The sequence below is a fragment of the Dermacentor andersoni genome, chromosome 4 (assembly GCF_023375885.2).
Source record: "Dermacentor andersoni chromosome 4, qqDerAnde1_hic_scaffold, whole genome shotgun sequence".
NCBI lineage: Eukaryota > Metazoa > Arthropoda > Arachnida > Ixodida > Ixodidae > Dermacentor > Dermacentor andersoni.
Genome location: NC_092817.1, coordinates 98700737 through 98709587, shown reverse-complemented (window position 1 = coordinate 98709587; position 8851 = coordinate 98700737).

Sequence of the window (8851 nt, the reverse complement as noted above, 5' to 3'; positions counted from 1 at the left end):
CTACGACATGCCTCATAGCTTCAGCGCTGCTTGGGAAGTTTAAGCCTATCTACCTATAAATCGAGTACCTATAAGGCTCTTTAACTTTATTTCCTTTTTTTTTCTCTGTAGTGCGAATAAACGCTAAGACAACTCAACGGAACGCGCACCAGAGCATGTTTAAAGCCACCTCCCCAAATAAAGTGCCGGCCAGTATTTTTAGGACTGAGTTTTCCGCCAACTGCACGAATTTATACTAAATTATAGGAGGCCGAACTTGTATCAGTGCTATAATGCATGCTTGAATTATAGGCGTTCGAAGTCGTGGGGCACAGGTAGTGGTCCACTTGGGTTGTACCAAATTAAATTTCGATTAATGTTTCACGCACAACGAAATGTCACGGTTGATAATCCCATTAACACATGTTCCTTACATTACGAGCTATGCATACGCCACGCGTGAATCAGAAGGCGCTCTTTGCTTCGCACTCTGGTTGACGTAGTTTGTCCGAGCAGCCGCAGCTCGTCTCCTCATTTCGCCGCAGCGTTCTATACAAAAGCGATAACATTCGCGTGGCACAGTCGATCTCATTCAATATCGACTCTATTTGGGAAACAGCTAGCGTTTTGTTCGCAGCTACTTGGAAAAGCAGAGGCAAGCGTACCTCGTAAGGAACTGCGCACACACACATCAAACATTAACTGCGGATCCTTCCCCATATCCTTGCGCGGGCGTGTTTGTGTCCATTCGTCGCTATACGTCGACTCTGCACCGTTCACCGTAAGGGTGAACAGTACAGGGTGAGAAATCGTGTCGCTTTTTCGTACGCGGCCCCCACAGCGCCACTCACCGTGGCAGAGACGCTGAGTGGCTGCGTCGTCTTCTTTCGTATACCGGGTGTTAGTGCGATGACTTACGTGAATTTTTTAAACATCGCGTGCGGCAGATAGCACAATTATAATCCTTGAGTTGCATTGCTCAACAGGCCAACATTATTTGCACGAAAATTCGAAATGCGTGATCGACGAATTAAAAGAAAGCACTAATTAAGCTCTTTAACTAATTACCTTACGGCACATATTGCAATTTACAAATCGTAGCCAGGGAGATCGCTAGGCGAATTTAATTGACACCGATTCTCAGGGTGACACCAGTTTCGAGATGTCGATTTCCAAACTTTGCGAATAGATGCACTGGCGGTCCAGTTACTTTCGTACTTCAATGCATAAAGCAATTTTCTGTTTTTTTAAAAAGAAAGGTAAGTGGAACGACAGCGCATTTTTACTGCAAGTTTGAGGACGCATATTTTCAAAATGTTGTCATCCACAAAATTATTTTCGAGTGAATATTCCTTGCAGGCTTACTGGCTGCAATTTGTAATTTGCAATATGCGCCGTAAGGTAACTATTTAGACACCTAATTAGCAAATAGTTGTTACTCAATCGATTGTACATTGCACTTTCTTCGTGCAAGTAATGCCTGCCTCTTCTAGTTGACCAGCGTAATGTCTAGAATTGTGCAATCTGCCACGGGCAAGTTTTCAAAAATTACTTAAACGTCTTCGAAGGAACACCCGGTATATATGACCCTTCGTGTCACGACGCTTATACCTGTGCGTGGTCTCCTCGGCCTCACTCTTTGCTGTAACGACTACATGTGGCTGCATCTACACGATTGCGTGATCGTACAGCCCTGTAAACTGCAAACGCCATTGCGGCAGTGTGCGTCGTGGGATCGTGATGTATCCGGTCCTTGTTGCGCCAGCACTGGTGGCCGCAATCGAGTAAGCAGCGTACAACTCTCCGGCTCTGGTAAAAACGGCTTCCTCCTTCTATGGGACGGGCAATAGCCGGCGCCCCTGGTACTCGGCGAAGCGCGCGAAAGTCTTTAGCCGCTGTATATACCTCGTGCATACGCGGTGTGCCGGCCTATACGACGTCGCGAGGCGGTGTTTTCGCTTTCAAGGTGACACAGCCGGCTTCGGTAGCCACCTGTTTGTTTGACTTTGACAATCGCTAAGAGACTCCTCGTGACGGACAGACGCACGAGAACACTATGTATAACTGTTGTGCGTGCGTCACGCAACCACGTGGGACGCGGCGCCGAGCTCCCTCCCGCGCGCCTTGCGCGCTCCTATATAAAATGCACAGAGGCAGCCTGGCAATGTACATTATGCATGGCTTTCCCTTACACACACTATCGTTTCTTATAATATTTTCTTAGATGAAGTGTCAACATAATGTTACATAGTTTCAGCAAATGCAATGCAGCAAGGTGAAGTTTCCTACTTCCTTTTCATATGTTGCAACCAATATCTTCCCACTCACTGTTCAAACTTAAGTCAAATTTGCAGCTGCTGAGCAAAGACAACAGAGTTAATCTATAGGTACACCGAAAGCAGCGCAGGGGTCACCCTTTGTATATATTTTAATGAACGTTCTTTCTCGCTCTCTCTTTCCCGGTGAGATATCTGTCTAAACAATTGGCTAACCACGTTCTCCCTATAGGTTGTTTGTGGACAAGACAGGACGAAATGGGACAAGAACATAGACGAACGATTGTATCCCCTCATACGAGTAAGTGTAATAGGCAGTGGCACTGGATAACGGCAAAGCTGAAAGTACGGGCTTGCTGCATTGCTGTATCTTGTCAGTGACTTTTTACTGCCTTTACTTCTCTCTCACTCGAGAACGAGGTAGGACGGGAGTAGTAGAAAATTTTATTAAGAAAGGGAGTTGGGGAAAAGGGGTCAAAGAGCGATGGGTGGCTCCCTTCGTGCAGGGCTCCACTGGCCTTGGCCGCCTGCAGGACTTGCTGGAGGATTGTCCTCTACACCCCCAGGTTCGAGCTGGCGAGCTGTACCTCCCACTGGTCCACTAATAATTGTTGTTTGTTTGTGTTAGGCTGAATAGCCTTAATGTTTGCCCTGATGCCGCGTGATCGCCTTGCGAAGGCAGGCTCTCGTGCTTTTGCTTGTTATAGTCTTGGAAGAGGCTGTTGCGAAAGGCACTCCATCCTCTGAAAGTGGGTGCGGTAGCAGGACCGCGCAGGTGGAAGGACCGCAAAAGTTTGAACACTTTTCTCTAGCTTTCTGGCAGCCTCAAAACTTTTGTCAGTCAGTAGCCAAAGGTCGGTGCATAACGGAAAACAAAGATGAACTCAAACTAATCTACCAACACTCAGTTCGAAACTTTCAGAATATGAGCTTCATTCAATGCACGTTGCATGCATTTCAACGCGGTAGCGCTAAGGGCCCCGTGTCACAGAAAATCCGGCGTCGGTGCCCGGCGTTTCGGCAATTCGTTTCGGCAAAACGATTTTCGTACCACACATACTCTGTCTCTCCATGTGGCGCCAGGAAGTTACTGAACTAATTGAATTTCTCAAGTTAAAATACGTAAAGAAGTCGTAAAGTACGACTTACACACACAACGTACAGATGGATTGTAATTTGAATATACGAGAAAACATAATTCTGTTACGCGAGAACTCAAACCCCTTTTCCAGCGATTCTACCAAACATAGACGGGCCACGGCGTTCGCCATTTGTACGCGCCGGCACGCGAATATCTTGGAGGCCACGGAGCGGCGTTTCCTTGCAACGTCTCCAGATGGCGCTCACCTCCGTCGCAACGCGGCCCACCCAAGAGGCCGCGTTTCTACCAGAATGCCCGCCTTCGTGCATAGCGTTCGCCGCCAGCGTTTTCCAGTAAACCTTACGGTTACATACGATGCAGTTGCCGGGAAGCGTGAGAAGCAGCTAGGGATATTTTAATGCTGTCGGGCTTTCCACTCTTAAAGGCGAAGCTTAAGTGTCCTCCACTTTTTTGACAGCGCACGCGCGCATATATATGCCGAAACAAATACATATACTAGAAGTGTCGGCATGTGTCTGGGAAAGGGGTCTTAATGCGCTAGTGGGCTAGGTGGTATGACTGCAGTTTCCTCGTCTCGGAGTGGTATGAAAACGAGGAAAATGCCCTAAAAAAAGATTTTGTGCAATGCACGCGAAATTAGACAGTGATAGGTGAAGTTACCTTTTGAAGATCCTGTACGAAACATGCTGCACCATATAAAGAATGCGACGATGGCGACGATGACAAAAAACAACAAAGGAACCGGTGACGAGATGACGCCAGGACGATGATGTCGTGGTACCACTAAACTGCAGGGTTTCGAACTGATACATTTACGGTGCTTGTGCGAAGTGGTGAATAGGAAATCATTTTCAGACTTGTTAGATAAGCCAACCGTCGACTACAAGGTTAAACAGCATGAGCCTGCATAACAACTTCTCTGCAAAATTTGGAGCCCAATCTTCCGCGGTTTGTGCCAGCTGGCGTACGCCACCCGGCCGCTCTGCTATATGGGAGGTCTTGGTACGGGACCCTACGTTCATAATCGCCCGAAATGCTGGCACCAAGCATGTATGCAGGATACGTTAGGCAGGAGGGACATGCTACATACTATGAAGAGAGAGCTTAATTAAGGGCACGACAAGTAAATGTTCTGCGAGCGAAGGCCCGTCGACTATAAAAAAATTATTATGCAAACGTGCCGATTTAGGTTGCAGTGCAATCGGCTCATGAAGTCCGCGCTAATTAAATTATGCATGCGCTTGTATGAGTAAAAAAAAAAAACAAACAGAGTTACGGCTGAAGCAACGCAACAGCACTGCACTGCTTTATAGTAAAGTAAAACGCGTTCAATTAACAGCTATCATTGATAAACTAAGAATGTGAGCACAAGGCCATACATTTCCGCTCTCTGATAGTACTCGCTACAGGGCTTCCTCTTCTGAAACCCTCAGCAGGAGACTGCTGCAATGCGAGTATTTCGGCTTCTTCGGCCTTCATTCCATTCTACGTTCCTATTGCTTCTCTTCGTCCTGTACTGGAGTCCGTGGTACACATGTTGAAAAAAAAAATTAAAAAAAAATAAATCAGCACCAACGGCTTCAGTACAGCCAATTGACCTATAGCTGTCTCGGAATCACTGTAGTGACGTGACGCGCGTCCTCATCCACGAGACGGTTCGAGAAAACAGGAAGTGGCAGGTTCTTCGTCGCCATATACGGTGGCTGCGCACGAGGCGACTGCAAAACGCACCGCCCGTGTAGCCTGTGGGCGCGCGCGGCATACGTGAGCACCTGCCTCGTGGGCGAACAAATTTAAACAGGCACGCGCGCGCTCGAGCCGCGATTCGAGGCACGCGCCGCGCGCGGCGATCGCCGTACCGCGGGGAGTGGGGTATAGGAGGCCTATACCCAGCTATACCGCAGCAGAAGGGAAGGGGGGGGCGCTCGCATGCACAAGTGGAGAGGCACGTGAGTGTGGCAGAGATCGATGGACGAGCATCTACGCGTATAACGCTCGGAGGTCCCCGCCAAGCGCGGCAGCGCGCGCGACCGGTTGTGACTGGCCCGTCGCTCTCCGCAACGGCCGTCCACGCGAAAGAGCCTCTGGAAGAAGACGACGGGTAGCACACGCGGCTGTGTTTCTTTTCTGTCACGCGATTACCTGCAGGCGCCTGAAGAACCCGGGAGTCTGTCTCATTAGCTAACGGACTCCCTCGTCAACCACCTCCCTCCTTCCCCCTGTAAACTTCCTTCGCTGGTCTCCTGAGCGTCCCAGCCATCAGTAGTCGCCTTAAAGAGCTTATGAGAACCTCATCTTAAAACAAACACAACAAAACAGAATTTGAGTTTTTATTTATTTCTCTCTCTTTAAAATAAATATTTTTAATAGGCGAAGAGAGCGCTTGAGAGCATTTCTTTGAGCGAAGCTTCGCACGCATGGCTTCACTTGAAGAAGGAACTCGGAAGAGGTCGATGCATCTGCTCGGGGTGTTCTGACAACGAAAGAGCGTGGTTGGAGAGCGAGAGAGAACAAACATCTTGAACGTTCAGCACTTGGGAGTGGATCAGTACCCCGTTATTTAATGGCAGTCACATTTAAGCCAATTAGACGTTGCGCCATCTTCACTCTCAGGGACGATGGCGCTTTCGTATATAGACGCACTTAGAGACAACAAGAGGCATCACTCCGCAAAGCGTCTTTTCTGAAGTGGCCCCAATCTCGTCGTTTCTTATACCGCTGCTTCCTACGAAAGGGCCCGCCACGGATGAAAAGCTAACCTCCGAGCGCGCCTCGTGGATGCCGTTCGTTTAGCCGTTGGTCGGGCATTCCGCGTTCCGCGAAAGAGCATGACTACGTTCGCAAGTTGAGTGCCATTCGAGTTATTGGTGAGTAGCAGATCTAAACGTTAGCTTCCGCTTGTAATTATGCCTTCAGTCAGCCACCCAAAAAAAAAAAGATGTGCACAGGGATCGCGAGCGTTTCGAACGAGGAACCGTTAAAACGGCAACAACGTGAACGCTTTTCCGGCATATTTTAAGCACGTGTCAATTTCAGGTCTCTCGAGTGCCACCCGTGGCTAAAAGCCGTCGTAGAAGGGTACTGGTTTGGGCTATAGTCGGTTACGATGCACGATCAATGTCATTTGTGCACCACTGGGAACGAGGACCGGGGAACGACAGACACAAGCGCATTTTTTGCGCTTGTGTCTGCCGTCCCAGTGGTGCGCAAATAACGTTGGTCATAAAATCCGGCACTGGCGCTGAAAAGCGATTCGCGCACTAGTGCAGGCCGGTGCACTAGTGCACCGGCTTGCGGAACCGCATATCCAGTATTCATTATTCCAGAAATTTTGGGGGGCGTTCTCTCTCTTTAGTTGATTGTTTAGTTATTCTTGAAGCGGATCGATGCGCTACGCATGTTGAAGAACCAACTTTGTTGAATTCATCGGTTTGCGTTGCCTCATGTCGTCTTTCTTCCTACATCAAACGTTTCTATCGCCGCGGACGAGACTTATTAGTGGCCCACCATTTTCGAATTCACTCGAAAATCGCAATGCGTCATCCTCCCACGTGCATTCAGTGCACACTCTCTTCCCATTTCTATTCCCCCTTTTCCTTACACCCAGTGTAGGGTAGCAAACCGGGAGCTCGTCTTGCTGATCCCCCAGCCTTTCCTCTCATTGCTTTATATATATTATATATATCGACGGCCACACTATAATATATGCGGCTGAAACGCGTTCCGAACGATTCACAATTTAAATGACGGTGGCATGGAAGACTAATTAGCCAAACTGCACGACTTAGTCACTGAAATGCGTTTCAAGCTGTCTTCAAGTGTTCCTGCTTATCGTCTCCTCTCACTACTCGTATCACTCGTTTGCCGTTGCAGAAGCGCAATGTAACAATGTATATAGCTCAACTTCATATTTTAAATTCAGTGTCGCTTTAAATATAGACAAAACATTCGAGCATATTTTTATTACTGATTATTTCAGTCCTATTGATGCCTGAAATTTTCTATTCTTCCATTTCGTTTTGAGCACGTGTTTGTCGATCTTTACTGCATTTGTCTTGACCAGCTGTTTGATGACTTTATGTGTCCTATTCCAGAAATTTCGGCGGGCGTTCTCTCTCTTTAGTAGATTGTTTCTTTATTCTTGAAGCAGATCGATGCGCTACACATGTTGAAGAAACCACTTTGTTGAAGTCATCGGTTTGCTTTGCCTCATGCCGTCTTTCTTGCTACATTAAACATTCTTATCGCCGCGGACGTGACTTATTAGTGGCCCACATTTTCAAATTCACTCGGAAATCGCAATGCGTCAGTGACGTTATTATGTTGCCTGAGTCTCACCTACAAAGCAAGAAAATCAAGAAAGTGCCCTCGTGGTGATTATGTTTCTGCAGATACATTCATGGGAGCACATAAATGAAACGTATTTTCTACTTGTAATAAATAACAAGCTCCCCATTGGACAGCGTTGAAATATTTTGTCACAAGTACGGGGACTTTCGGTGTCCGTCTACCTTTAGCTTATATTTCGTTTGAAGCATCTGCTACAGCACAACTTCAGCATTTCACGTCGAAGCGCCACTACTGAACATTGAATTTAGACTACTTAAGATCATTTAATGCGCGCCGAAATTCAATACAATAACATGCCTCTCATATGGCCTGCGTCTCAATGCGGTTGCTTATGTAAGCAATCGAACCTGCGGCATCGCAATCAAAATCGGAGTGCAATTAATCGCTATAAGTAGCAGCCCGCTTTTTTAGAAATATATACTATGTGGAAGCATACCAGAGCTTGCATTATCTGTTATTTCTGTACGTTGGCTTCGGGTCTCACAAGTCGGCATAGCAGAAAAGCGTGCGTGCGGTTGACGTTGTGAACAGGCGTCATTGATAATATGTACACGCTACCCACAATTAACGCTGTCTCAAAGAAGACAAGCGTTGCGGTGACCATGTGTGTAGAGATAAAGCTCTGGCTTTCGTTTTTCATAATTTAGTTAAAAAAACATCACTTCACCTAACGCATAAAGATTTGTTTCCTTGGTCTTAATCCTCCCCCTCTTCCTGTGATAGCCTATAACATAACAGCACAAAATTTGCATCGCCACGGATTTTGATAAAAGAGAAACAAACAAACACAAACAAACAAACCAACGACAAAGGTCCAGGAGCTCCGTATGTGATCTAAACATTTCCGGAGCTCTCCACTATAACGTATCCCATAGTATTGTGTTGTTCTGGGAGGTAAAGCCACGCGTTGACTAATCAGTCACTGGCACACAGCCGAATCAAACAGAAATATTTAAAGAGGCCTGTCGAAAGCACATTCATGGTTACGACAGACGAACAGATTCCGCTGCTCTGGACGCTGCGCACTTATGATGAACTTTCCAAACACCGCTTTCCACACAGATCACGATACATTATCATACGCGTTCTTAACTAATTCTCAAACGAACGAACAAACACAAGATTACCGCCCTGATGGCAGGTC